The 26,923-nt window shown below is 41.5% G+C and overlaps 1 long non-coding RNA gene across 5 annotated transcripts; it reads right to left on the reverse strand.

Annotated features, from left to right (window-relative positions):
• Positions 1-815: 815 nt before the first annotated feature.
• LOC116239731 (uncharacterized) lies at positions 816-24,369 on the reverse strand. 5 transcript variants are annotated; one of them, XR_016461817.1, is made up of 7 exons: positions 20,620-24,369; positions 18,286-19,751; positions 17,813-17,905; positions 17,538-17,718; positions 4,723-4,828; positions 3,006-3,355; positions 816-1,338 (listed from the first exon to the last, which is right to left on the reverse strand). It is a non-coding gene; the product is annotated as an uncharacterized LOC116239731 (long non-coding RNA). The 5 variants fall into 5 exon arrangements; XR_016461819.1 differs by having other exon boundaries at positions 17,538-17,644; positions 17,813-17,912; XR_016461816.1 differs by having other exon boundaries at positions 17,813-17,912.
• Positions 24,370-26,923: the final 2,554 nt, after the last annotated feature.

Raw genomic sequence — 26,923 nt, forward strand, 5'->3', positions numbered from 1 at the left:
TAACAACAGTGCTTGTATAAAGCTGGATTTTTTAGTAGGAACATAATTCTGAAAGAAAATTAGAGAAACATAGAAAATTACAGAAAAATAGGAAATATTTCAGTAGCAACTAGTGGCAATGCAGAATGCCTATGGGGTCCAGGAAAATGTGACAATAATGCTGATCAATACATTACTTCAATAACAAGCTGAACCAGATACCTCTAACTAAAAGCCTTCACCAAGATGTTTTTGGTTTGATTTGGTTCAGATTTGTTGTGTGAATTCCTTTTATCAGATTGTTGTCTTGCCTGACCTGTACTTAGTGTAGGAATTCCAGCCTGCTGTGATTTTTGGTTTTGCTTTTGTCTTTGCTTATTTGTTCACTGAGTGGAAGAATGTACACTCACAGGAACTAATGAAATAATTTGTAAACCTGTCAGCAAAAGACATCAGCATTAATCTAGTGGTGGTCTGGTAAAAGAGGAGAAGATAATCTCACATGAAACTTCCACATTTGCTCTGCATATTTCCTCCTTTATGCCTCTTTGCCTGTAGCACTATGCAGTGTGTAAACTCTGAAGCACGTGTGGTATTCCATCTCTAGCACTCCTGTTCTTGGCATGAGTGTCTGCTTCAGAGCAGAGAGACTTTAGGAGACTTCTCAAGGATACAGCTGATCCAAAACCCACAGGGGCGATACGATTCTTAGCAACAATAGCATGTTTTTGAGGAAGCATTAAGTTGCAAAGTGGTACCCTATCACTAATGCTATATTTATATTTATATATTTTAAAGAGGAACTGAAGAACTGAAGAAAGCAACCCTTTGTCCAACTTCAAATCTCCTAGTTTTATTCTTCACCCTTTATCTCATTGGCTTTATTGTTGCTGTATTTTTCCTACTGACATTCTCAGTAGAAGCATCTGGGAAGAAGACTGTACAAATGAGTGGAAGCAGAGGGGATATGAAAGACAAGAAAAATGGTTTTATAATAATCCATGAGGACAGTTTCCCACTGGGAAGAAAATCATTGGAGGGAAACTACTACATGAAATTGAGGTGACTGGGATGCTTGGATAGCTACTGTCTTATTTGTATTATGAGTTACCAGAAAATTAATGGCCTATTATGACTAAGAGCAATCTACATCATTACTCTGTTAATTGGCACACCTTACTGGTATCTGCAGGGTTCCACACTGGATATTTGATGATTCATCAGTGGTGTGCGCAACAACGGGCCTTCGGGATGGTAAGAGTTTTTTGCCTTGCACTGTTTGCAGGGCCCAGAGATGAGTGACCTTTGTTTCATCTTTTCTCGGGTCCTTCGTGTCTCGTGGTACAGCCATCATCTTTTCTAAAACAAAAAACAGAGAAAAACTAATATTTAGGAATCCTTACAGATACTGTACAGATGGCTGGTTTAGTGACAGCTGTTAGAAGAGAGTTTAAGCCACAGTTCTATGCCATGTTGTCATTTTCTCAATTCCTTGAAGACCAACTAAATAATAAAGATGAAAAAGAAAAATATTAATCATTAGGATTTAAAGAGAATCTTCACAACTGGCTCACACGATAGAGAGGAGAAAGCCTTGTAGGGAATAGGGCAGGAGAAGCCCATGGCATCATGCATACATATTACGTATGGATTACATAAATCCATTGACAGTAAGACAAAACATGGCTTAAACTGAAGTACAGAAGAATCCTAGCAGACATGAGGAAGAATAAACAGTGCTAATTAAACAATGAGATGTACTGTTGGTTCAACAAACAGGATCTACGTCATCTGAGAGCTTCAATAACAAGTTAGACAGTGGTAAAGAATGATATACATCTGTGGTTGATCCTGTCTTTCTAGGCACTGATGGAGTAGACGGTACCTTAAGGCATCTCCTGACATTTCATACTTCATAATACGTATCTTCAGCTTTAAGTACTGGAAGTATCTGAGCTCTTTTTAACAGAATGGACTCCTCTCGAACATTTGTGAGCTGATGAAAAATACCTTATGAACTTTTTCCCCGAGAAAAGTTATTTAATTAATATTGCATTACTGCATATTGTTATTTTGCTTTATTATAACCAACATTTTGGTTTTCAAGGGTTGGGTTCCTTCCACGTGAGGACTCATTTCCCAGTAAGTAGTAAAGCTTTTAGAAAACTTTCTGTGTAAAATTCTGACAGTAAAAAGCAACCTGATGTAGGAACCTGCGTGCACATTTACATCTGAGATGTCACTGATAAGAAAGATTTAGAGACCTTGGAAGTTACATTTTTTGCCACAAAGATTTCAGCAAGGCCAGTGGCAATGTAAGTTACTACCATATCATCCAGATGATTAAATGCCACTTAAATGTTTTAAGGACAAGGAATAGTTCTGCTGCTTTATCTATCCTGTTCATTATCCTTCTCCTTAGCTTGTAAAGCAATAGGATAACAATTTCATTTGTATGACAGCGATAACTGTCCAGCAGGAACAAGCCTGAGACCATCAATTCATTTCCCAAAAGCCATTCATTACTTAATCACAGCACGTTTAACACTGGGATTCAGCTGAGTCACATACATTAACCATGTTATGCTTTCCTAACTGGGGACTTTAGTAGATAGTGTTTACATTAAATGTACATGAAATTCTGTTAATGAGTTTCTGATTCTTCCTCACGTTTGATACTTATACAAACACTTTAAACGTGGGCAAATATTGCACAATAATATCTGTATGTCTGTAAATTCTCCTTCAACACATTGTGCGTGTTCTTTTCATGTAAATTTGAAAGCACACTCTATGGCAGTTTGTAAGCAGAAAAAAAATTAAGGTAGGACTACTTCTATTCTCTGAACATAGATTTGTGAACAGAAAGTTATATCAACGTACTCACATTTATATTGAAAGCCATTTGTGGGATTAATGAATCTCTGAACCAAGGAAAAGACATCACACAGGTGATTTGGATTATTACACGTTACAAATTAATAGAAAGGCTGATAGTCATAGTAATTAACTCAAAAGCAACTCACAGATCGAGCATACACTGTGGCAAAGCCCACTTCCAGATGATTCATAAATAGAAGAGAGCAAACTGATCAATCATTGTCCTGTGAAAAAAGTTTGCCAAACTCTCTTATTGTACTTCTTTTCAGCTCCATCATTCCCTTGCATCTCTATTCCCCTTTCTTCACAGCAAGGACCTCCGTTATCTCCAGTGCGTGGACCTGCAAGGAGGTACTGTTGGCTGTAGCTTAAATGCAGCTCATCTATGATAAATGAGAAAGAGTAAAGCTAAAAAGAAGCCTAAAGCTTGTGGTCATATTAACTTTGATGAGAACAGAGTATGGATGAATGGTGATTGTGTGAAGGTCAGCAATTTCTGCAAAAGGAAAAGACAAAAACCATGAAAGACAGCACACCAGTATTGAGAAATCAGTCGTACAGAGTGATCAAAGGGAATGAGAGGAAACTGAGCATGAGACATATTTGTGACTCATTGCAATATAACCAATAGAATGTATTACAAATTAAAAAGTCATTATAGAAATTGACAATCATACAGTAAGAGAAGCATAAAAGGTCTCAAAAAATCAAATATGTAAAGCAGTTTATGTAAAACAACTAAAAAGATGTAGAAGAAAAGAATACTACAGTAAAATATCTGTTTGTCTTTTCAAGAAAGGACAACAGTCACATTAAAATCTTCTAAAGTGAAAAAGATGAAGTTGCTAAAGAGTGAATCCTTCAAAGATGTATTCATGTACATGAACAGTCCCACTTTAACACATGGAAACACGTGAGTAAAACTCTCAGCAAATGTTTTAGGAGAACTTTGTGTCTTCTAACTTCCCATTTTTTCTTACATCTATTCATTTACCTCCATCAGCATTAGCAGGGGTATTAATATTGGTTGATGTGCTGTAGTATCATTTACTCACAATTTCCATGTACTTCTACGGGTAGCAGAGGAGTTACTGAACTCAGGTAGTCCCTAAGTGAATGCCCAGATCTTCCAGGAAGATCTTCCAGGTTGTGGATGCCCCATCCCTGGAGGTGTTCAAGGCCAGGTTGGATGGGGCCCTGGGCAGCCTGGTCTAGTACTAAATTTGGAGGATGGTGGCCCTGCCCGTGGCATGAGGGTTGGAGCTTCATGATCCTTGAGGCCCCTTCCAACCCGGGCCATTCTATGATTCCATGATTCTGTGATTCCAAGCCATGGTAGCATAAGCTGCTTTTCAGGGACAACTAGAAGGCCAGCTGTCTGCTCAGTTCCATCATTCTTCCCACAGAAATTGCATACCCAAACTGACTGCTAGCAGTCAGACATCATATATTAACCATTTTTTCGCTACTGAAATAGAGGTTCAGTGTGATCCCTGTTGAGCAGACAGCCAGGTGAGCTTTCTGACTGCCTCTCACCACTCATACCATGATGCAGAGTTAAGCAAAGAAAACACTGCTGCCAACATCCAAAATACACCTGCAATTTGGGGCATCATCACATCCACTCTTACAGACAACATCCCCCAACTCCTTTTCACCTTTTCCCAGCAGATTCTCTTAGTACTTTTGCCCTTAACTGAGCAACATTGTGCAGTTGCAGTCATTACAACTGTTCTCAGTCTGGATTTACCTTTGGAGGTCAATATTAATTATTCTGCCATACATCCCCCATTTCAGAACTGCAAGCAGCTTTCATGTCTTCTCTATTTTTTTCAGTTACTCCAGAAAAAGGTATTAACTCACCCTACAAGTCTTGCCATGGGGCTGTTCTGCCATTCATACAAAGAAAATTGCCTTTCTTCTCCGCAGAGTGCAATGAATTTTTCATCTTCTCACCTCACAGTTATATCTCTCAAAGAATAAAAGTAACTACAAAATTAGCGAGGATTCAGTAACAGTAGGTCAGCTATAAATACTTGTAAATGGGAAACATCTAGTGAACATCTTTGGAATTACAACATTACAGCATTCTGATTTTAGGAAAGTTACAATTAAGCTCCACTTCCATACAACCAGCTCTATATTACAAACTCAACAAAAACGTATGGTGGAGCAGAAGTCCTACTCAGTGCACCTCATGCCTTTTACCCAGTTATTCAGATACAGCACTGTCACAGTTCTGACCTGCTTCGACGTGGTTCCTTGACTAAATGGCACAGGGGGACCCTATGATGGGTCTAAAAACAAAACAGCAGCAACGAGCTAAGGGAGAAAATTAACTCACTAAGTATTAGAGCACAGTGTGAGAGAATGCAATATAACACAATACAATTGGAATTGTAGCTAATACATTAAATAAACAAGAGATTGTCCAAAACCAAAGGCCTTACTCTAATGTTGAAGGTGAGACAGCTACGGAGCATACACTGCAGAGCCAAGCAGAAAAAGAAGTCTCATGACTCCCAGTTTTCTCTTTCCCTTTAAGCAGAAAATGGAAATGGAACAGTGAAGTATTCTGGGAGATACAGTTCATTCTTTCTCTTCTGTGAAATGTACCAGGAACTATCAACAATCCATGGAACTGAAGCCTTAACTCTTTAACTCCCCGTGCATTACCTGATGCTATGATGTGGAATACCAATAGCAGAAATCTTGAAACCACAACAAGTATGCCAGGGGACAACATCAGGGCCAACATTGTCTATCTTCATTAATGACCTGACCGTCTGGACAAAGTGCACTCTCATCAAGTTTGTAGATGGCACAACATTGCTGCTGAGGCACTAGTTGAGTGTGCTGCCATTCAAAGGGAGCTGGATTGGCTGCAGTATTAGGCTGAAAAGAATCATGTGATATTCAACAAGAAGAAATGCAAAGTCCTGTGTCTGTCAAGGAATGACTCCCCAGTACTTAACGACAGGATGAGGAGAAGCACTACAGAAAGGAATCTGGGTTCTGCAGGACAAAAAGCTGACTACAAGCCAACACTGTGCCTTCACAGCAGAGGAAGTCAACGACCTCCAGAGTCACGTTAGGCAAGGCATTGACAGCAGGTCAGCAGAGGAATTCCCTCTCCTGTACTCAGTTCTGGTGTGATACATCTGGAGCTCTGGGCTTACTGGTATGAGACAGGAAGCTACTGCAGCAGGTGCAGTGAAGGGGCACAAAAATAACAAAGGAAGAGGATAATGTGACATGAAGAGAAGCTGAAAAAACTGAGACTGTTCAGCCTGGAAAAGAAGAGGCTTAGGGGGATCTTGTTGATGATATAAATTCTTGATAGGAAGGAATGAAGAAGAGGGAGGGAGCCAGATTCTGCCCAGTGACAGGATAACAAGTGATGAACACAAAGTGAACACCTGTGAAAGTCTGTATAAATAGGAAAAACAAAACAGAAAAACAACAGTTTTACTCCAGGAGAAGTCAAACACTGGAACAGATTGCCCAGAGAGGTGATGGAATTTCTGGAGATGCTCAAGCCCAATTGGACACGTCTGCGAGCAACACCCTGCCTGAGCAAGCAGTGGACTAGAACATCTCCAAAGGTGCCCTTCCAGAATCTGTGATTCTGTGATTCCAATTGAAATTCTCTGAAATTACTCTTCTTGTACCTTTGGGTGCTCCCAGATGAAATCATTAGGAATCACACAACTTATTTCCCCAATAGGATATAAGAATCTAACACCTAGAGACCTGTATTTTTCAAGACTGTCGTGTTGTAAGCATTTACACAGCTTCATTTTTCATGTGAAGCTATATTCATTCAATCTGGAGTTTACTTTAAGTAGTTTGGACCACACTTCAGAACTTCATCACACCAGTGGTTCCACCCTCACTCTAAAGGTAATGCTGCTTTTCCTGAATACTCTCTTATTTGGCCCTGAGAGCTCACAAGCTACACCTGCTCACTAACTGAAAATACAGCAGCAAAAATTATTTCCTGATTTGTTCGCTTGCATCAGCCCAAGACATTTCCAAACCAAACCCTCCAGGTGGGCTGAGAGGGTATGGTCTATCTCCTCTGGTTCCTGACTATTGAGTCCCACCACGTCAGAAAGTACAGCACGTCAAAAAGCCTGTGCAGTGCTCAAAAGTGAGATGGGGAGAAGCTAGGTTGGCACGATGAGATATTCTGCACAGCCCTTACTAAGCTGATGCTCAGATAAATCCCTGCTGTCTAGTGTAAACTCCTTTACCTTTTACCTCCAGTTACCTCACCTAATGATCCTCTAGTAAGATGAGGTATATCCATTATGCCCTATCCCCCATTCTTCAGGTGCCCTCTGTGCTCTGTCTGAAGTCAACTCAGGCTCTGCAGGTGGCAGTATGTCCTACCTGTTGCTAAGTCCACACGTTCTCCTTTCCCTACCATGACACTGCTACCCAAAGCTTGCACAGTTTTAGAAGAAAAACAAAAGGACAAAAATGTTCTCCAGAAAATAAGTCCCCTCCTGTTAGCCTGGGCTCATGTAAGGGCCAGTCACTGAAGGAAGTTGTCGTAGCTTGGCCAGGTTTGGTGACAGGGAGCTAAGGGATCTATGGACTGGGAAGAGAAAAGGGTGGGGGAAGAGGCAAGAAAACCAGCAGCAGTGAACTAAGGGAAAAACTTCATTTAAAAAATATAGTGGCACAATGTGAGATAATAGAATACGATGGGATTTGGAGTTAACAACTCAAATAAAATAGGAGAGAGTTTACAAAACTGCATTCCTTACTCTAATGCTATAGGAGAGACAGCCAGGAGCACAGAGAGCAAAGAGAGGCAGTCTTGAGACTCCGCCAGTTTTATCTTTTTGTTCGAATGGAAATGGAACAATGAAGTCTTCTGGGAGTTGTAGCTCACTCTTTTCTTCTGAGATCAGGAAACCAGAAATGCTGACAAGCCACTGAGCTGCAGTACTAACCCTTTAACTCCCAGTACAGTGTGATGTTATGATGTGGAATACTGACCAAAAATCATAAGACCACAACAAGAGAGTACCTCTTGGAGCTAGGCTGCTTCCTGGGAAGGAGTGCTGTGTAGCCATAGAGCCCCTTCACCAGTTGGGGGAGCACAGTTTTTCTTGCTATGATTACTGGTCTACCTGTGAATACTTTGCCTGGTATCTCCAAGAATCTGTCAGAGGCAATTTTGCTTCTTTGTGAGCAGGGCATCTACACTACCTTTATGTTGTGTGTTCAGACAGTGCTAGTCTGCAGCCATGTGCAAAGCCCTACAAAATCATTAGGGAAAAACTTGTGCCAAGACATCTGAAGGCACTTCTCCAGAAAATACAGGTGGGCAAAACAGTGTGCACCTTCTCTCTGCCTTTGATCTCTTACTCTGATTCCCTGAGAAGGAAAGTGCAGAGGCTGAAGGGGAACCACAGGGCACTTTGACAGCCTGTCCACCAGTAGGGATGCATGCGGGACCGTGGCTATGCAACATGCCCACAGAGCCACTTGTCTTCAGCTCTGACAGCTACCTGCAAGTCTTTGACTTCAGTGACTCTGAATAGGGTGCTCACTCTTAACTACTGATACACTACAAAACATTTCAGATAGTTACATTTAGTACTGTTGGAGCAAAGGTTTACTCTAGCTTCAATACATGGAAAACAGAATTTGCTTATAAGTCCTCCAAGGGTAGACATAATGGCTGCAATAAAATAAATCAGTGATCTACATTTGCTGCTGTTTTCCATCCCAAACATTTCACTGTCGGAGCATAATCAGCTGAGACTACAGATGAGCCTTTAAGAAATTAGCTTAGGAGTTACTGTGCTGTGATCAAGTTACAAAACAACAAGAGGCTCTAATACTTGGATTCAGAGTGCATGAGATTGCTATTCAATGTGAAGAACGATCATTTAATAAACCAACCTACTTGCCTTTCATCTGTCTTCACCACTTTCACCACAAGACTTACAGAAATGTCATTAGAAATTGACAGGCATTTCAGTTCATACACAGCCTCCTTCTGTAAGATAACAAATACTTAATTGCCACCCAGGGAGTAGGAATATATTTAAGTTTCCCCCACAGCCTTATGGAGTTTGCATCCAGGTCACCCTCGTTCCTATAGAGCACACGAAGCACAAGAAACAGATGTAAAAGTATATACACACACTCAATTCACACCTCTCTACTTCTGTTCATTTTTTTCTCATGTGAACAAATGAAGAACCCATCTGGAGATCAACGGGAAAACAAACAAACCAAAAATGCACATAAATAGAAGGCATTCCTGGAGCCTGTATGGATTGTAAGCCTGTGTAGCTACTTCTACTATAAACAGTAACTGAATAAATTGTTGATATGGTTTTCAGACTAAGAATTAGAGCCACATTTAACTCTCTTTCAGGCAAAGTCCCTGATCATGAGGCTTTCAGCTCTGCTCCTGCTGATGTTTCCTCATTGGGGAGCAGGAGGCAACTCTATGCTGAGCAGTTCATCAGCAGGATCTGTCTGGGATGGAAGACCCTTTCCCAGTTCGGGACCTGTTTGTAGCTGAATCTTATTTCTCCTCTCCAAAGTCTCAAGACAATACTGAATCCTGTGCTCCTGCACTGCCCTATACTGGTCAAGTGCTCTCATCACCTTATCCAACAGCATGGCCTTAAAAGTGCACAGAACTGTGCTGCAGTTCAGCACATACAGGACTGCTGAACGTGACAGGCAGCTTCAGAGACACCCAGACTCGTCTGAGCCAGCAGCAGGAAACAAGGAGCACCCTAGAGCACCTCAACTTTCATCAGTGCCTGCATGTGGGGAACTGAGCCAAGTTCCTAGCTCCATGTGCACACCGACATGAGGACACCTATGTTCAGGAAAGCAATTAACTGGAAACTGAATCTCACTCTTCCTCTGAAATGTTGCAGTCTTCTTCACAACATTTTTAGATGACTGTATAAGAACAGAAAAAAAATCCGTAAAGACATGATTTAATTAAAATTTGTCACCTTCGCTTGATCTTAAAGAGCACTTTCTCTATTAACAAATTTGATACATGAAGAAGGAAAGACAATTCAATCTCTACAATCTCCACTAGATCTTTTTTTCTCTCTCTCCATCAAAATACTTCAAATCCCTTTCTACACCCTTGGTATTCACCCAAAAGCTACTATTAAAATCCACCCCATCTGCATTCTTAATTTCATCTTTATAGATCAAAAGTATTTAAGATAATCTGTGATCCTGAGCAGATCCCAAGCAGCAGCCCAAATACAAAGTGACGTATATAGAATAGAAAAAATAGGATATGCAATAACTATTTCTCCTGCTATCATAGAATCACCGAGGTTGGAAAAGACCTGCAAGATCATCACCAATATTTCTCACTAAACCACGTCCCTCAACACAACATCTGAACGTTCCTTGAATGCCTCCTGGGTCAGTGACTCCACCACCTCCCTAGGCAGCCCATTCCAGTGCCTGCCCACTCTTTCAGAGAAGTACTATTTCCTAATGTCCAACCTGAAGCTCCCCTGGTGCAACTCGAGGCCATTTCCTCCAGTCGTGTCACTAGTTACATGGGAGAAGAGGCCGAGACCAGCTGGCTACAACTTCCTTTCAGGTAGGTAGAGAGAGCTATAACGTCTCTCCTGAGCTTCCTCTCCAGCAGATTGAACAATGCCAGCTCCCTCAGCCAAGTTGTTAACAGCCTACCCCACTCTGTTAAAGAGAGGAGCTGCATAATATTGTGGCAGATTAAAATTACTCAAGTACCCCAATAGGCAGGAAGGTAAATATTAAAACTAAAGTCCAGTGGGATCAAAAGAACCAAACATATAATTTCCAATCGTGCAAATTTTAATTTCATTATTAGGGAGTCACGAACTTCATGGAAACCAGGAGGATTCACCTCTTAAATAGATTTTACTACGGGTGTTTTATCATAGAGTTCTGCACTGAGCTCTCAGGTTTCCTATAAAGCTGCAAGGAAATCTGCCCCTCCAGCAAGTCTGTTACCTTGAACACATCCCATGTCACAGTGCATCTGGGAAGAGTGACAACTGCTAACTCTCCTTGTACACTTGTGTGTGCATTTACCCTAGAGGTCTCCCTGTAAGCAGTAAGCAAAGGCTGTCATTGCTCCAGATGTGTGATAATACGAGATCAATGTCTGAAGCAGCCTGTCTGACAGTGAATCTCTGCTTTGAGGAAGATGAGGAAGAAGGTTAGATATTACACGGACTTCTTCATTATTCACATCTGTCACTTTTATCTCAAGCTGTGAGTAACTGTCTTATTTTGTAGGTTTTCTTCACAGCTGCAAAGCTCAAGTCTTTTGCTTCTGCCTTGCTACACATTCCACTGCAGCCACAGATAAGGTGCAAGATGGGCACCTTATCAGATGTTCCCCCAGACAACAGAGGAGATGCAGCCAGCACAGCTGCTGCTGCCACATGGCATTTCTTATCCCCCTGACATTTCAAAAACACAGGAACAGCTTCAGCTGTCAGTGAAGTGCTTTCTGAGAAGGCATACTGCTTTGGAAAGAGTAAAGCCATACTGCCACATTATGTAGTACAGGAGATGAAACAAAGATACGCATACACTACAATTCACACCAAGATTTACTTACATACTAAATAGAGATATAGAGAGTTTTTTAGATGGCTTTCTTAAAGTGACTGCCAGCTCGAGGCAAGGCAAAAATAAGAGATACATAAAATGAATACATAATAAGCAGTTAAGTTAAAAAAAGAAAAAAGAACAGGGCTCAGATAAGGTCAATTTGCAATAGCTTAATAGGTTTGGGATGAAAGATGGGATTTGTGACTGTGACCAATCTGTAATACTTAGAGTTAAGGACTACATGAAAATCTTTCATAATGGAAAGACTCATTGGTATGCCCTTACCTTTGTCAGCTGCTCACTTCTTAACTGTATACTGATGATCTTAAAGACAACTGGCATACTCTATTTCAGGCTATGAGTAAATACATGGAGAATACTCAGTTCTGCAGTGCTGGCTGTCTTGTTATCTTTTTGGCAAAAATGCCGGTGGCTGAATGGTGCCTTTAGAAAGACCTGACATTTCCCAAGTGAGCCTGGAAAGGAACACATTCTATCTTCTCTTCCCTACAAAGTTCCTGCTTAGCCCAGATTTCTGATTCAACAGAAGGGGAATGCAAGCTCATCAAATATGCCTGTAGTGTATGGCTACAGCTCTCCTGAGCTCTAAAACATTACATCTTTTTCTGCGAAAGGTACATTTGGCATGCAGGTTTGCCCAGGGAATATCAGCTTCTATATTTTCCTTCATAATTCTATTCCATTTAGTCAGAGCTGCAGCCAAACAGAGAATGCCATGACCATTGCTACAAACATCTCAAATGATCTCTAAAAAGTCAGAAAGAAGATCTGAACTTTGAGACTAATGATGACTGATGATGGTTACTGCCTGAGTCTGTAGCCCCATCATCTGGAAACAGTGATGAAGTGAGAACATACATGCACACACAGCTCCAAGAAATTAGATTTCCTGCACCATAAATTGACCACTTTCAATGGTCATTTTTTTCTAATAACTTGCAACTTTCCATTCTGCAACAAAACATCATCCTTCAACCCAGTAGAGATCTGTACTGCTTCCTTTATGTTTTGAAAGTTACAGTTTTTATGAGATAAGAAGAGGCCAAGGGGAGAAGTTGAACATACTGCTCATTTTCTGATGATCCATACCTGTAACATACTCTGTGGGATCCTCTTACTTTCCACAGCATGTCATTTTTAATTGCCATATCATAAAATAGTTCTTAATGCATTGAACATTAAGGGATTTAAATCTCTTTAATGCTCCTGGATGGTAACCTCTCAAGGTTCATACTGAGGCCAGCTCCATATAATAAATAGAATGTGGGCAAAAAAGCAATAACAGAAATTAATGACAAGTATTGTAGAGAATATTTGAAACACTTGAAATCAGATCTCTAGGAGTTTTGCATTTCCAACAATAAGCCAAAGCAGTAAGTGAGGGAGGAAGGAAGGAGGGAAGGAATATTTCTGTTCTTTCCGGGGTAAAGTCATTTATTACTCTCCAAGCAAAAGGTTTTATACAATTTAATACAGGTCAATACTGTCAAGATGTGTGAAATCAAACCTATACAAGGAAGAACCCACAACAGCAATCAGATGTGCATAGGCTGGGGTAAAGCAGTAAGAAAACCATAGTATCACTGTACTCAATGGAAGGTTAATCTTGAAGATATGAAAGTGCTGTCAGCAGAGGTATATGCAATGTTTCAAAAACAGTAATGTATACAATGCAATATGAGCCAGTCTGGGGAACTTAACAGCTGTCTTATCCTGACTAACTATGCAATTTACAGAAATCTGTGATTATTTAAGAAATGTGGACAGCAATACCTATACTAGCAGGAGCAAATGGGATCATTTTAGCTAAGATGAAGATATTCCTATCAAATTATCTCCAAAGAATGAAGAGAAATCAAATTTACGTAATTGAGTTCAGCATATAGGTATTTGAAACCAATTAAGGTTATGTAGATCCTCTGTGTCATTAATGAGCAGCTTCAGATAAGGAAAAGCTCTCTCAACGCACCATTAACAAGCTCAGCAACACTTGTGAAATGAGCTGCAGCTTGGACACACATCAGTGCATCAGGTCATACAGGAGGAAATTCCTTTTCAGAGCACATTTTGGCTGTTCTCACAAAACCAGTCAGAAAGCTCCCCATCTGTCTTTTCCAAAGGTATTTTTAGTATCCGAGACAAAGACTTGTTACAAAAGCCTATCAGAATCCTAGCAGTTGATAATTGTGGGGTTATTTTATTTTATTAAGGTTATTCTTTTTAGCTAGTTTCAGTGTCTGAACTAAATGATCTTCATTAGTTTGCAAATATTAGGTCTTGTACCTAAGTGCATGTATTTGTAAGTATCCCAGTAGATATCTATGATACATGAGCACTGACAAGTTTCCATGAATGATAGTGCTTAGAATACCAAATTCATTCTTGCTTACATAAAGGATTTTTTCTAATTCTATTTGAATTATTCTAAATTATTCTAAATAATACACAATCTTTTCTGCTTGTTATATGGGTACAAAAGCACGTCACTTGTAACCACTATGCTATTTTGCAATAGCATCTACGTCATCTCTGAAGTTTTGAAAACTTCAGATTCAAAAAGAAGCTTCATCTTATCTCACATTACTTACATGCCAACCTTAACTGTTAAGTTGCTCTGAGTATCCCATAGCCAAAGAAAATGCAAATTTTGCATATTTTTCCTTTTCATACATTCTTCCTCAATTCTAAAGGCATTTTCCATACAATAACAGAGACTTCTGTGTTCAAGCAAGTCCATCTGTTAGAAGTTACATAATTTAACAGATTCATCTTCTCAGGCTAAGTTTATACTCAGCAGCTTTCCAGGAGGAGTGCCAAGTGATCATGACGGCCAAGTTCAAGGCTGGGCAAGCTGTGGTCAAGGTCTCTATCTACTGCAGTTTAACAGTCACATCAAGGCTGAATCAGTCCTTCATCCAGTGAATCAATACATTAAAGCCAGACTCCAACTACAGCAAATCTCAAACGCACAAATGCAGACTTCAGCTCTGACCTGTACAACATCTGAATGAATGCCACAGGGTAAGCGGGTTAGATACAAGTCCTACAAAACTCAAAAAAATGAAAGACAACAGTCACAAATCACAGCAAATAAAGGGGATTTTAAAGGCTTAGCCTTCTTGCTGTTTGTTGTAGCATGTTTACTTCGCACTCTGAGCATGTCTTCAGTTGACAGATGAAAAACATTGTTTTTACTCATAATGAATAGGCATACAAGAATTCTGAGAACCTTGATCTTGCCACAGTAAACTCAAGAGACTGGAAACTCTTAAAAAGCACGGTTGGGAAAGTTTTAACAATTCCATAAGCAGGAAGACAGTTCTTGACTCCCTGATCAGACTGAAGCAGGGTGGCAATAAATCTCATCAGCTCAGGATGAAGAGGAGGTAGTACTGTCTGGACACCAAAGGAAAAAGAGGACTACATGGAAAAGTTTGCACTTCAATAAATGCCTGGGAAAAAAAAAAAAAAAAAGAGGAAACGACGAAATCTGAGAATAAGGCACAGAGAGGAGTGAATACAGCTGAGATTCATCCAAGCAACAAACTTAGGAATGAATCGGTGACGCTGGGGAGATGAAGTCAGCTATGCCACCAAACATTAAGATAGAGATGGTAAACAATACAGAAAACAGAATCAAATGAAACTAGACCTTTGACTTCTAAAACGTCCCCACATAATCACTGCTAAGCTTTCTTTGAGCAAACCTAAAACTATGCCTGCTTTCTTGTTAACCTAGGAAGAAATCAAAGCTCATAGTCCAGAATAAAGTTTCAAGCCAAACTGGATTACCAAGGTAAAATCAAGAATCTGTAAACAAGGGTAGGAACATCAGATGAAAAGCCAGAAATGTAGTTAAAAGGCAGGCGGTGCCCAGGGTTTGAGATAAAGGGCACAGACTTCACCTACAGACCAGTTAATTGACACTGCGCATGCTACTGCAACTGAAGAGCATGGGAAGCCTCCTTAGCCCTCTGATTACTATTAAATCTTGGTAGAGGAGATCCTAATAGAAAAGAAATTAGCTTCAAGCCAATTACAAATGAAAATCCTTTCATTCAGCTGCATTTACCACACTGTACACTGATATTCTCTTCCAAATAATAATAATTTTTAAAAAAGCATGATTTCAAGCTTTATTTTCTTTTCTACTAAAAGCTTCTAATAGGAGAAGGGAAATTCTGATCTTTCTATTGACATTAAACTTGTCTGCAAGGCCCATAATTTGACTTAATTAGGGCACAGATTTCCATTGCTCTGGCCCCACACCATCAGGTTGAGTCGTGTGTTAAATGCAGCATATTTCAGACCAAAAGCCAGATGCCTTGACCATGCAACCCCTACCGTGAGTCTTCTACTGAACTCCATGAATTCATGTATGGCTGTAATGCACCCTGAGCTTTCTGAGTTCATAGGATGACATTGCTTAGGCATCTCATACTGCTGCTGAGACCTTCAGCTCCAATTCTATCTATCTGATCCATACTGAATCTTCTTCATTAATCTGTCAGTCCATCACCAAGAAAAAGCCCAGTCCCTCTGCACATGGATGCAATAAGGGAACCCCAGGTTATGAAGGCAATATTTACCAGATGATTTTCTATCCAGATGATTTTTCTCACTTTTACATAGGACCAGCCTGACTTCCTTGCTAGCATCACAGACGTCACGCTGCCAAGGTCTGTCACCTCTTCTGGAAAACACAAGTGCAGCAATGCTTCTTCCTTGACAGGGGGATAGGTAACAGAAGGAGGCCCTGGCCTTGCCCCATCATCAGTCACATAAGACCTCTACAGAGGAGATGGGGCAGCTTTCTTGTTGGCTCTGTGGTGGTTGGAAACAGATCTAAACAGCTCTGTCTTCAGTTAGAATTGTCACAAGCTCTCAGGACGATTTCCTTCAAACTGCTCTCCCAAAAAAAAGCACTTCCACACAGTAAGCCTCAGTAACAGAAGAGGTCTGTCTTTCCAACAGAATTTCTGTTTCTTAGCTAAATGCCATAGCAGTACTCTTCAGAGCAGGAAATCTGCCACAGTGATTGTCTCCACGCCACAAATACGATCAGGTAGAATAATGCCCTCTGATCTTTAACTTGACACAAAACTATTGACTTGTTGAAGTAGATAGGTAGGAAAGGAGCATTTCAAAAGACCCAGAGCCAGTCATTCACAACCTTTAAATGTGCGTCTGCATAATCTGGAGTGTGTGAGCCACAAAAGTGTCTTAAATGGAACCTGCCTTCCAGGAAGAGATGGCAGTTTGACTCAATAAGTCACACTGCAACTCTCAGCAAAACAGAGCATACACAGCTCAGTGCTCAACTCCTTTCCTGACATTAAAGGCTACAAGTGAACATAACCGAACAGCTAGAACTGCTGTGGATCTGTGCTCTAGGCATCATTCTCACCTGTTGATTCAGTACTGCAATCAAGTTTAAGTTTCCTTCACAAAAACTCCAGCTCCCATTTAGTACCAGTGATTATGCCACTTGGGTTATCCTGACTTTGTCTAGAAGTACAGCAAAAAGCTGGCATGTTGGGAAATTATCCAAATGGGAGTACCCCTTCAAATAAGGGGTCTGCATAGTGTTGTGCAGGGATCAGATGCTTCTTCGGTGCTGCATAACTTGGGGTTCTTAGCATCTAAAGGGACATCAGTTATTTATTATTCTGTCCTTTTAGCATTCAATCTAATAAACAGCAGGTCAAATGGTACCTTACAGACTCTGAGTGCCTTTCATACCAGGATCCTAATGGACCAGTTCTCCCCCAGCACCAAATACACCAAGAGTACAGAACAGAGCAGTTAAATTGTTATCTTCCTCAAAATACGTAAGTACCTACATCCCAGGCCTACAAGAACTACACTCTATCTATGAGAACAGTACTGCATGGAAGGATTTGTGTGCCTCCTTAAAATAGAATTTCTGTTCTCTAGAATCAGCCATCCAAAAATTAGACATATCATCTTAAATCAATATTTAGATTCCCTACATATTCAGCAAAGAGAAAGGAGTGATTAAGGATAGCAATCCATACCTTTTCAAGACAGCCATCTGGGATGGGAAAGATTAAGCTTCCTCTGTAGATGCACTTAGAACGTCCATAGCAGCCAAATCTGATCTTCAGCCAGCTTAACTTCACACCTAACGGTTACAGGTTTGATGTCAAGTGAGATGATTTGTACCCCAGTTGGTACTGACAAGGAAGTCAGAACAGGCTGGAATCAAAGTATTTGAAGTGCACTAAGGACAAGATAAGTAGAGCCATCTATATTGCTACATAAAAACATGGGAATTTTAAGAAATACATACATCATCTGGTACTGACGATCCATTATTTTGCTATGCCTTCAGTGCTCCACACAGTTCTGCTGGATTTTCTTCATCTTGTAATGAGCGACCCATCTGTGGACTCAAGACCAGAGAAATGTATTGGTAAGGACTGGGAACCAAAAAAATCCATTTTTGACTAGCAACTATTTCTATAATATTTAAATTTTATTTAAATTTTTAAATAAAATATTAATATATATATATTATATATTATAATTAAATATTTAATAAATAAAGAATTTAAAACATCCCTTTCTTGCTATAACAGAGTGACTGAGTTACTGGCCCACCATTAACCTGAGCATCTCCAAATATACTGCTATGCACACACAAGCATAAACAGAGATTATGTCAACCTCTTATTTAAACAAACTTGAATATAGGAACTCAAGAAAAATAATTTATGATTAATGTGGAATTGTAAGTATTTACAGACTCCTTCTCTAGCTTACTTTTAGAACAGAAATTCTTGCTGATGTTTTCATGATGTCCATTCTTACTTCTTCACTTCCACTTTGCCTTCTTGCTTTCAAGAAAACAAATGATAAAATATACTATTAAGCGATTAGTTCTCTGCTTAGATGCCTCTGCTTGCAAGTTGTTCTACTGCAGGATTTCTCTTTACTCCACAATACTACAGTTTGCCAGGTTTTCGTGTTTGCCCTAGATAATTCCCAACTGCAGTGAACACATGCTAGAAAACCTTAGTTATACTGTATAATCAATGAATACACAGACATTATAATTACGAAACACAAGAGAGTTTGGCTAAGCAGATTATTACATACACCAAAGAAAGAACAGATAGAGTGCTTACGCTTACCTGGGCTTGCTGTAAAACTCCAAAGAAGGGATCTCCAGAAAAAGATCCTTCCCCACTGGTAGTCAGCTCTTAAATGGGACCAGGAGAGGTGCAGCCAGGCTCCACTCCTTCCAGCAGCACAGCTGAATTGCCTTCACCTGTGCTCCCAGGGCTGACTCATTGCTCGCCTCAGGTGATCAATCAGAGGTTCAGGCCATTCTTCCCATACATATATACACCATAAAAATCAAACTACAGCTTCAGAAATACATGTAAGCACACTGCTTACACATCCTTGCTTCTCGGCCAGGATGCTGGGTTTTACCCAACCCGAGCTATTGCTCCCCTCTACTCTGTCCTTGTGAGGCCCCATCTGGAGTACTGCATCCCAGTACAGTAAGGATGTGGAGCTGCTGAAGCAGGTCCAGAGGTGGCCTTGGAGATGATGAGAGGACTGGAGAACATTTCCTGTGAAGAAAGGCTGAGGGAGCTGGGCTTGTGTAGTTTGGAGAAGAGAAGGCTCTGGGCAGGCCTTATTGCAGCCTCCCAGTACTTGAAGGGAGCTTACAAGTTTTTACACAGTCTGCTAGTAATAGGACAGGGGGAAATGATTTTAAATTAAAAAGGGGGCAATTTAAGTTAGATGTTAGGAGGAAATGCTGTACCCAGAGGTTGGTGAGGCGCTGGCACAGCTGCCCAGAGAAGCTGTGCTGCCCCATCCCTGGAGGCGCTCGAGGCCAGGCTGGATGGGGCCCTGGGCAGCTGAGCTGGTGGGGGGCAGCCCTGCACATGGCAGGGGTTGGGGCTGGGGGGGCCTGTAAGGTCCTTTCCAATCTAAGCCATTATATGATTCTATGATCTTCCAAAGGTATGTGAAGGTTGACGTGTTTTTGCACCTTTTTAATCATTATAAATTAAACCATTTCACAATGTTAGATTAAGGATGATACTTACTACAATGGTTGTGCAAGAAGTGCAGATATGAGATCAGCCAGGGGCTTTTATCCCTCACCAACTCTTGATTAAGGCGAATGCCAGGAAGTCCATGGAAAGCAGTGACTTCATAAGGTGACAGCCAAAAGCTAGACCCTCAAATAGGAAGGATCTGCATAATTCCTTCAAAAGACACAACAGTCTAGCTGAAGTTTTGGCTCTGAAAGCATTGCCCCAGCAATCTTTGTACTGAGATCTGCAGCAGTGAATTAAGGCTATATATTTTTATATATAGTTAAATTATTAAATTATTAAATTATAATTAATCAAATTAATTAAAGGTGATATAATTTAGTGTGTTATCATGTACAAATAAAAAATCCCAGTTGTTATATTCTTCGAGATAAAGATTTTTCACATGCTTTGAACCATTAAAACAAGGACATCCAGAGGTTCTAAGGACAATAATAGCATACACTACTGAGGGATATTTAAGAAAGTGTATAGGTTATTAAACCTTGTTCAAAGCATGCAATTAAACTTAGTGCTATTTTCTTTTCTACTCAGAACTTAATATTCAGATGAAAAACTAACTACTAAATGGGATTATTACATTTCTAGTATTTCTAATGAACATGCAACTTTCTTTCCAACAACCAACACAGAAGTCTGTTTTTATATATTATCATTCTGAGTTACATTATCCAGTTAAAAATACCCCAGATGTAAGGGAATCTATTCCTTTGAACACAGAAAATAGGCAGTTATAACAATTCAAACAACAAAATGTTCCCTCATGTTACATAAGAAGACTTGAGAAACCAGCAGACCATCTGGCAAAAAAAAAAAAAAAAAAAAGTGTACTTTACTAACTGTGAACTTGTGGAGGCTTTTTTTCTTAGCATAAAACCAGCCAGCATTCCTTTACCCATTAACTATTTTGAACATGCACTGGAAATCAAGGGCTGGCAATGAAGATAAACATGTCATTTTTCTACAAGGGAGACATTACAAAGAAGTTGTTCTTATGTGGTAAATAATAGAAACTCACAGAAGAGTAGGATGAAATAGGGCAGTTCTTCCAGTACTTTGCTGCATGGCTGAATACGGACATCAATCTGCCAATCTTCTTTCTAACTTCTGAAGAAAACACAATGGCTCAGCTGTGAAAAGTTTCCTGGACTATCAAGTAATTGGAAGGAAAAAAAACCAACAAGAACGAAGACTGATAATGCTCTGTTTTACCTAACATAGTAATTATAACCTCATATGCTGTTTTATTCCCTCACAATTACTTGGCCCTGTGCAAATGGTTTCAATATATTGATATTACAGTGAAAAACAAGTAGATAAAACAAGGTTTTACCAACACATCTCCTTTAGAAGCCCTATTTATTAGTGTGCCATTTTCAAATTTAGTGATAACATATTTTAAGCTAGGAAGAGAGTCATCATCATGCTAATATCTATTAATCATTGTAATTATGAAAAAACAATTAGATACATGTTGCATCACCTGACTGAATATCCCTCTGATGCATCTCTAGTTTACATCTACTGACTTTCTGATTAGCAAAAATAAACCAAATCAAGTAAGACCTCTCATCTGTGGCTTGGTTTCCAAATTATATTCAACACCTAGCACGTATATCTTCTGTTACTGCTGGTCTGTATTTGTGCTGTCTATTTTCATGTCACATCACCAAAACCTTTTTTCCTTGAGCTTGTTTTTTTAAGTGTTAAAGATGATGCCTCAGTTAGATGGAGAGCCAGCTCCAGGCACAAGAGATGTACCAGCAGAACCAGAGATACTAGGGTAGCAAAGTACAGGATCCAGACCTCTTTTATGCCAAACAACAGAAACTTTTGTAGAGCACTGAATTCAGGCCATGCAGCACGCACACAAATGCTGAACAACCGAGTCAAATACTTAGTTTTTAATGACAGTAAATCTTCATGTAGGTGTTCTTCAAGGTACTGTGACACTCATTTCAAAACTGACTTGTTTCTACCTAATTCAACTCTGTGGCTATTTGTTATTCTGGTTGTCACACTGCTGCATCACTCTAGTCACAGGCCATAACCTCAGTGACTAAGGACTGAACAAACAGGACACAAAGCTGCCAGGTGGCCAAGAGAAAATGAGTTTTCCTCTAGTCACAGCTAAATAGAGTGGATTGCTGAATGTTTGGAAGAGAGCACCAAAGAGAGAAAACCAAGTTTTAATCTGCTTCTCTGTCTCAGAATTTGGAACTGACTTTGTTTCCCGACAAAGTTATCCACAGACAGTGTGGATAGAGACAAAAAATTTATCCAAAACCCATAGGAAGTTAAAGGTGTTGTCTTGCTCCTACCCCACCCCCCCCAAAACAAAACTAAAAAAAAAAAAAAATGGAGAATAATGAAAGAAGCTCAGAGAGGATACAGTCCCTGAGGAAGGGCAAGAATTCAGTAAGAAAAGCCTGGTTAAATGTGAGGCAGGTGTCTGATATTTTGAAAAAGATAAGCATACTGATGTGGATCTGAGATTCAGCTGCAGTCAAAGGCTTTAGTGAGAGAAATTCTAGAGAGATGTCAAGGATGGATTGTTGCATGATGAAATCAGAGGAGAGTTCAGAATACCAATAAGTTTAGGAATGGAATGCCTGGAAAGAAGTTAGAGGAGTGGGGGGAAGAAAGGGTCACGGGTGGGTTTCCTTTGTGTAGGAAACAAAGAAACTGAGTGCAAGAAAGGCATCCGAAGACACTAGAAGATTACATGGAAACAAAATAGAGAAAAGCAAATGAGATGTTTGTATTAGTGACAGGAGGAAAGGAAGAGTAAGTGGCAAGAGACAGAAATCAAAGCCAAGAGAGTGTGTATAGTGTCTTTTATCATAGAATCCTTAGGGTTGGAACAGACCTTTAGAAGTCATCTAGTCCAACTCCTCTGCAATGAACAGGGACATTTACATCTACATCAGGTTCCCCAGGGTCTGATCCAGCACACTGCCTTGAAAGTCTCTAGGGACACAGCATCCACCACATCTCTGGGCATCTGTTCCACTGCCTTACCACCTTCACTGTAAAAAACTTTTTCCTAATATCTAACCTAAATCCATCCTTTTTAAGCTTGAAACCATTTCCCCTGGTCCTATCACAACAGAGCCTGATAAAGAGTCTATCACCTTTGTTCCTGTAGCTCCCACTGAGATACTGAAATGCCACAATCACCTCAGAGCCTTCTCTTCTCCAGGCTGAGCAGCCCCAGCTCTTTCAGCCTGTCCTCATAGGAGAGGTGCTTCACCCCTTGGATAATTCTTATGGCCCTCCACTCAATACAATCCAACAGGTCTACGTCTCTCCTGTACTGAGGACTCCACATCTGGACACAGGACTCCAGGTAAGGTCTCACCAGCGCAAAGTAGAGGAAGGATCCCCTCCTTCACCCTGCTGGCCACACTGCTTTGGGTGCAGCCCAGCACACGGTTGGCTTTCATGACTGATTCATGTCCAGCTTCCCATCCACCAGCACTCCCAGGTCTTTTTCAGCAGGGCTGCGCTCAATCCTTTCATCCCCCAGTCTGTACTGCTAATGGGTGCTGCCTCAGCCCAGGTGCAAGACCTCGCACTTGAATTTGCTGAGGCTCTCCCAGGCCGAGTGCTCAAGCCCGTCCAGGTCCATTTGGTGGCACCCCATCCCTCCGGTGTGCTGACCACAGCCCACAGCTCGGTGTCATCTACAGACCTGCTGAGGGAACACTCAGCCCCACTGCCAATCTCACGGACACAAAAGAACATCAGCCCAGCAGCACCCGGGGCTCCGCAGCTGCGGCGTCAGCCTTCCGCCGGGCGCGGCCGCGGCCACTCGGCGCCTCCGGAGCTGCGGCCGCCGGGCCGTCAACGGGAGCCGCGCACTCACCGCTCGCCCGGCGGCGCCGACGGCCGCCCTCGCCGCGCGGTCCCGCGTCCGAGCGGCTCGCGGCTTCTCCTCGTTAAAGCGGCCCGGGCGATCCTCGCGCCCCGCCGCCTCCGCTCCGCCCCCGAGGCTTTTTCCAGGCGAGCCCCGGCGACGTCCCCGCCGCGTCGGCCGCTCTCGCGAGAGCCGCCCGGCCGAGAGCCGCGCGGCCGCTCCGTCGCCTCGGGGAGCCGTGAGTGAGGGAAGCGGCCGGAACCGCGCCGCGCCTCGCGGGCCGTCGCTGCGCTTCTGGCGGGAACGGCTCCGAAGCGGCGAACCTCGGCGGTCGAGGCGTCCGCACTTCGCGGTGATGCCGGAGGACGTGCCGCAGTGTGGGAAGTCTCCACATAACGCTCTGGGACGGCGTCTCGGATAAAGCAGACGTTCTTCGCGGTTGCGGTGGCGGCCTCCTGCGAGCAGGAGAGCCCGAGAAAGCAGGGTTCCATCTTTCATCCCCTCTGCCCGACGCTGCTCTCTTTCTGCCCCGGTTCCTCACAAATGCAGGCAAACACAGGAAAAATGTATTTCTGCAGAGTTTAATGTCGCTGCAGACGAAGGCAGAACGTGACAAGTGGTTCATTTGTTCACATCTCACTCTTTCACTAACACTGCAAAATCCAGTGCTTTGTTTTCCAACTGCCGACTGCTCAACCCTGCCAAATACAGAAATGATGCACCGATCTGTAACATGAAACTTGGCTGGCAGTTATCCTGGTCAGCTTTTATCATTTCCACGTAGACTTCATGGGTTTCCTCATTGCTGCAGGTTAATCGTAGGCCTTGTCAGCAATCTGTGTCAGTGGCCGTACGTTCAGGTGTTGTGATGACAGATAATGATGAATGCCCGTGATATCAGAGGTGACTGTTGGTGGTACGGCAGCAGAGGCTGAACCTTCCTACAAATACTCCATTACGTTCTGTTGTCGTGCCAGCAGATGGCAGCAGAGCTGCAGTTTCCATCGAAATCAACAGCAGGCATTACTTTTGGAGCGACCTACATCGGAGTGTCCAAGTATCCGTATGCACTTGTGTACAGCAGTGAAAAAGTCATGGAAAAAGCCCCCTGCAAGGAATGCGGGGAGCATTGCCTTTGCCAACCCCTGAACAAAAGATTGCAGTGTTTTTCTCAGTAATGTCCCAGACGTTTCCAATGGGAGAGAAGGAATCTGTGGGACTGACGGTGGGAAATTCAGCCTCTTTTTTCATCCCCAACAGAGCTGAAATCTGGGCGACCAAAATTACCATGAGGTATCTTGGCAATATAGAAGCCAGTACCCTACACTAGGGTAACCCGTGAGTTCTGCCAAAACCCCAAAGCATTGACTGCAAAATGCTACAGTGGAGGAGTGGAAAAGTGGAGAAAATCTTGTTCCTGTGTCCTGGGAAACTCTAGCAGCTTTGTGCCATGGTGAGAGGCCCTTTCTCTAGTAAGATAAGGGCACACCAATGTTGCTGGACAAGTAAGATCGTGCTTTCTTGGCAAGTAGAAGAAATACAGAAATAAATCTAAAAATTCCTCAGAAATATTTTTGGCTGAGACTTTTTCAGTCCACATCTTTAACCTTTTGGAACACTTTTAATTCTTCTATTTTTGGTGTTGTTGTTGTTTTGACATGGCTTTTTTTTTTTTTCATTCCCATTCAGCATTTTGGTCTCTTATCTACTTATCTGTTGGTAAAACGTGTGAGTGTTTCCAAAACATGTCTAAAGACAGAATTAGTTATGCCAAGGATGAATACACAGCTGGAAAGCCTATTTCTTCCTCCATTAGTTTTGGGCTTGTTATGATACATCCTTCATGAGACAAGTGCTCACAGCAGAGTTCTGGCAGTGTCTGTTTCTCCATTTTCTCTCCGTTTCCTAGTACCCAGAGCAGCTGTTTTCTCAAATCAGTACATTTGGACTACGTTTTGTCTTCCATCTGACCACTGTACACTGAACAATCAAGGATTAACCAAGAGGAAATCAGCTTCTCCATGCTCGTGCATGACCTGAGATTTGAGCTGTCCTTTTCAAGACATTCACAGCTGTCACTTACAGTCAGGATTCTGGTGCAGACCTGCTTAAACAGCAAAGCAAGGTGTGCTTAAATGCCTGCTTATCAATGCCTCCAATAGAATGCATTCCTATATTTGAATATGCACAAAAATGTTTATGGATTTTTAATTGTTTGTATGTATTCATGTCTATTTCATGGATTTATAATATGTAATTATATATAATTTATGTGATTTACATAATTATTTAATTAATGTATATATAATATATGCATATATGCATTAATTCTCTCCTCCTTCTACTGACCAGGGATAACTACATACTGGAAAATACTCACAAGTCTGCCAGCAGACTGCTGCTCACAAGGTCACATCCAACCCCGCAGTTCAGGTGGACAATGCAGTCGTGGCAGCAGCAGTAGAGGAGCTACTAAGGTGGAAACTCGACCAGCAGTCACATTTCAGCTTGGATCCATCTCTAGAAGAGAGACACCAGTGATACTATCAACACAGAATTAATGCATGGGCAGTCACTGCAATGGTCTGTGATGGCAGCTGAGCTCCAGGTGTGAAAGGTTTATCTATTGCATTTCTTAATTAATTATTATGTGAATATTATTGACAGGTTTTGAATTGCAGATTTTGGTTTCAGCTGTTCAGAAGGTCAATGCTCCCAAACACTGAACCTACAAGCACAAACCGTGAGATGGTTTTGATACCTCCTATGGGCTCTCTGTACATGGAAACAAAGCAACAAATGGGCCCTGCAGGTAAACACAAACCTGCTTTTAGCACCATCCATCCCTGTGCCGAACATCAGAGGGGATCTGCTCTGTGTCCCACATGCAGAAAGGCAGTCTCTTGTAGGCATCTGGAGAACTAGATGCTCCAGGAAATCCATCCATTCCTTCTTTCTGCAGTTCTTTTGGCTTAAAAGTGGTCTTTCCAACACAACAGCTGGGTAACTTGTATTGCTATTTCATTCATTTTGCCCTTCCTTTTGCTCTCCTTTTCGTGCTGAGTCAAAGTAAATTTCACTAATTAGCCTGAATGTGTATCTGTGTCAAACGGAGGCAGAACAGAGATCAGGAGAAGGAAGAGATGCAGAAGCTGGCTAAATTCCCAGCAGAATTAACTTTCTGTTTCTAATGATCAGTGAGAAATTAGCTGGTAACACATCTGAGGAGCTGCCAATCTGGGTTTGTCCAGCTAGCTCAGCACAGGTGATACCAGCAAGCAAGCAATGACATAAAAATACTCAGCATGAAGTGCCTTTTGCAAAGAGTTGCCAGAGCATTTCAGATCAGCACAGACTGTTGGGAAGTTTCTATCAGTGCTGTACTATTTCATCAAGGATTAATGTAAGTGCAGTGCCATCATTGCCCTCCATTTACTGAAGGTGCCTCCACACATTCTGGTTG

Source organism: Phasianus colchicus, chromosome Z (assembly GCF_987193195.1).
Source record: "Phasianus colchicus chromosome Z, bPhaCol1.hap1.1, whole genome shotgun sequence".
Classification (NCBI taxonomy): Eukaryota; Metazoa; Chordata; class Aves; order Galliformes; family Phasianidae; genus Phasianus; species Phasianus colchicus.